This window comes from Pristiophorus japonicus, chromosome 25 (assembly GCF_044704955.1).
Source record: "Pristiophorus japonicus isolate sPriJap1 chromosome 25, sPriJap1.hap1, whole genome shotgun sequence".
NCBI classification, from domain to species: domain Eukaryota; kingdom Metazoa; phylum Chordata; class Chondrichthyes; family Pristiophoridae; genus Pristiophorus; species Pristiophorus japonicus.
Genome location: NC_092001.1, coordinates 23,845,023 through 23,848,797, shown reverse-complemented (window position 1 = coordinate 23,848,797; position 3,775 = coordinate 23,845,023). Strand labels below are relative to the sequence as shown.

The following is a 3,775-nucleotide window of genomic DNA, read 5'->3' as shown; positions in this document are numbered from 1 at the left end:
CTCTCAGAGGGTGATGAATCTTTGGAGCTCTCTGCCCCAGAGAGCTGTGGAGGCTGGGTCATTGAATATATTTAAGGTGGAGATAGACTGATTTTGGAACGAGTCCATATGGATTGAATTGGAGAACAGAAAATGGGCGATCACACGACTGGGAATGTACGAGAGACCCGCGAACATCCAGAGGGAGATATCGGGTCTGGTTATTGTGATTCAGCAAGGAAACTATCGATCCTGGAGGACAAATACTCTGTTCCAAAGGAAACGGACCCAGCCTCTCCAATTGATCAGTTAATTATTGATGTTTTCCCGTGAAAGCAACATAAAATTTTAACAAAACTTATTCGCCCAATGTGGGGCTTGAACACACGACCCTGAAAATAAGAGTCTCATGCTCTACCGACTGAGCTAGTCGGGCTTGGCAAATTTGGGATCCTTGACGTATGTCAAATGTTGTGGGTGGATTAATGATTATTGAAATCATGATTGAGTATCTCACAGACTTGAATTATGGACTTCCTTCAGTAAGCATTTCATTAATTGTGCAAAAGAAGATTGTGGGTTAATTGATGATGTTTTTCCATGAAAGCTGCATTAAATTAAAAGAAATGTAATCACCCAACGTGGGGCTCGGACACACGACCCTGAGATTAAGAGTCTCATACTCTACCGACTGAGCTAGCCGGGCTTTTGTCCAACACCCGTTTTTATCGCTTATTGCAGCCAGGCGCCTGTCGGCTCCGCCCCAGATGTTGAAACTTGAGTTGAAACTTGTGCAGTGTTTGTCATATTTGCTTCACAGGCAAAAGGTTCCTGGTTCAATCCCGGGCAGAAACATTATTTTTAAACTTTCTGTGGATGAACAATCGGAGGCGAGTTTCGTCTCCCGGCAAATGCTGCCTGACCTGCTGAGATTTCCAGCATTTGCTGTTTTTAGTTGCTATTTATTCTCCTGGCAAAACGGCTCCCTTATTCCTTAATTGCTCTTTATTTCACTTCAATAAATGGATAACTTTGACTGAGAGAAAACGGATCCACCGGGGACCTTTTCCGTGTGAGGCCAACGTGATATCCGCGATACTGCAGCCCATCAAAGGGCGAGAAACCACTGAATATAAAGGATGAGCTGACAAATATCAGGGGCAGTGCAGTCTGGTCAACGTCAAACCCTCCTTTCTTATTCAGCAGTGGCATGGACGGGAGTCAGACGTCACAAAGTTTAATTAAAGACACAAATACAAGTAACACTTCCAAATGTTTTCAGTGTAAAATTCTTTCACTCTATTTGAAATCATATTGCGTTGAATCTGCAAATACGCACAGTGGGATTTTATCTTCACTACTGATTGTATTTTGTGTGCACGATAGGAATAACCGGTGCTGTTAAATTTGATAAAAGTTGCCCCAGATCCCTGAAGACTTTGAACCAGAAAGCTAAAATACAGTGAGTAAAATGGGATATGGTTTTCGAGTTAAGATGCAAAGCAGAGGACAAATGATTGAAGTATGGAGTGTCCCTGAGTTAGCATTTGTTTGATTGTGCAACAGAAGGTGAGAGGTTAATTAATGATGGTTTCCCGTAAAAGCAAGAGAAATGTTTAAGAAGAAACCATACGGTGCCTGTCAGGTGAGCGCTGCTTGAGATACCTGGTGGGAAAGCCGGGGATTTTAAAGCCCCTTGTATTGCAGAACCTTCATATAGACGAACATCTGCAATCATTGTGCAGGTCTCATGGTGCAACGGTAGTGTGTCTGACTCCAAATCTGAAGGCTGTGCGTTCAAATCACTTCGGCGTCACTGTTCTCTTGATATTTTTCTTCCAGAATTATTATTTCCTTTTCTGTTTGGCAATAACCAGACCCTTGCTCCAAGCTCTGTCTCACTGTTTCCCCGGTGTCAGGCAGAGGTACGCCTGCTGCCCTCAGTTATTTCATGTGACAGGACGCAAAAGTTCAAAATCAACCTGCAGGTGGCCACATGCAGCACTAAATAGCCAGGATGGTCGAGCGGGCTAAGGTGCTGTGTTCAGGTTACTGTTTCCTCTGGAAATGTCGGTTTATGACCCGTTTCTTAAATTTAATCATTAAGCGGAACCCATTTGTTTTGTCACCACCAACTCCTTAAAAGTACGATTCAGCAGTCCACCTGCTCGCTTAACATTTCCGTCTGACCTGGTGCTGAAGTTTGTTCATTCTTTTGTAGACCGGCAATCATATATTTTGCCCTGAGCATGTGAGGAACTTTTATCCCGATCTCATTGGGTTTAATTTTGGTAATCTGGTGCTGAAAGTTGAGATGTTTCCGCAGTGTAATGGTTAACACGTTCGCCTCACACGCGAAAGTACCTCGGGGGGAAATATTTTCTGGAGCTTTCTCATGCATGTTCAGAGGAGAGTTTGTTCTCCTGTGAAAGGTCAAGAGTTCATAAGAACGTAAGAGTTAGGAACAGGATTCAGCCATTCGTCCCATTTTCAAGTTTTCAAGATCTTTCCGTTCGGTTTCGGAGCGGGGACCTTTCGTGTGTGAGGCGAATGTGATAACTACTACATGACGGAAACACTATGATAGAATCTATCTTAGGATAAAACCTCAGCTCTAAACCTACACAGCTAGCCGAGAATTCAGGAACTTGTTTTAAGAGAATAAAATGAGGGTGCTATATTTAGGAAGGCTGTAAGTGTGGCCTTCGACAGCGTGGACCTTCCACGCCTCGGGAACCTACTATCACCAAGGGCAGACATCGATGACGAGGTCCAACACCGCCTCCAGTGTGCCAGCACAGCCTTCGATCACCTGAGGAGGAGAGTGTTTGAAGACCAGGACCTCAAATCTGGCACCAGGCTTATGGTCTGCAGGGCGGTGGTGATACCTGCCCCGCAGTATGGCTCCGAGACATGGACTATATACAGCAGACATCTCAAATCACTGGAGAAATACCACCATGGCTGTCTCCGCAAGATCCTGCAAATCCCCCTGGGAGAACAGACGCACAACATCAGTGTTCTCGCTCAGGCCAACATCCCCAGCATTGACGCACTGATCACACTCGACCAGCTCCGCTGGGCGGGCCACATTGTCCACATACCCGACACGAGACTCCTTAAGCAAGCGCTCAACTCAGAACTCCGACACGGTAAGCGAGCCCCAGGTGAGCAGTGTCATTTATTTCACACTACTGTATATAACTGTACCTTACCATGCTATACATGACTGTAACTAGATATGACCTGTAACCACAAGCATACTTTACCACCAGGGGTGCACTTGCAGGAGACACTGCATACCTGTTGCACACAGGTATATAAAGGCATGTCTTAGGCAAGTGTGGCACTCAAGAGCTGTGAAATAAAGGTGCAGGTCCAGAGTGACCTTGACTTCAGCATGTGCCTCGTGTAAGTCTGTACTGCAGGGTCAGGACTTTACAATGGCGACGAGTTACGGGATCACAGAATCGGCAGAATGACTACCAACTGCTCAGATGAGAAATATAATGCTGGAGACAATTGGGAGGACTTTACACAAAGGCTCCAGCAAAGCTTTGTAACTAAAGACTGGTTGGGCGACGATAAGGCAGGCAAGAGAAGAGCCCATCTCTTGACCAGCTGTGGCTCGATAACATACGCCTTAATGAAGGACCTGCTGGCACCCGAGAAACCACCAAGCAAGTCGTTTGAGGAGTTGAGCACACTGGTGAGAGACCACCTGAAGCCAGCGAGCAGCCTACATATGGCCAGGCACAGGTTCTACAACTACAGACGCTGTGTGGGCCAGAGCATA

General features: G+C 45.8%; 2 non-coding genes across 2 annotated transcripts; both read right to left on the bottom strand.

The window, feature by feature from the left end:
- Positions 1-342: 342 nt before the first annotated feature.
- trnak-cuu (transfer RNA lysine (anticodon CUU)) lies at positions 343-415 on the bottom strand. The gene has a single exon. It is a non-coding gene; the product is annotated as a tRNA-Lys (tRNA).
- A 197-nt stretch (positions 416-612) lies between these two features.
- trnak-cuu (transfer RNA lysine (anticodon CUU)) lies at positions 613-685 on the bottom strand. Its single transcript has one exon. It is a non-coding gene; the product is annotated as a tRNA-Lys (tRNA).
- Positions 686-3,775: the final 3,090 nt, after the last annotated feature.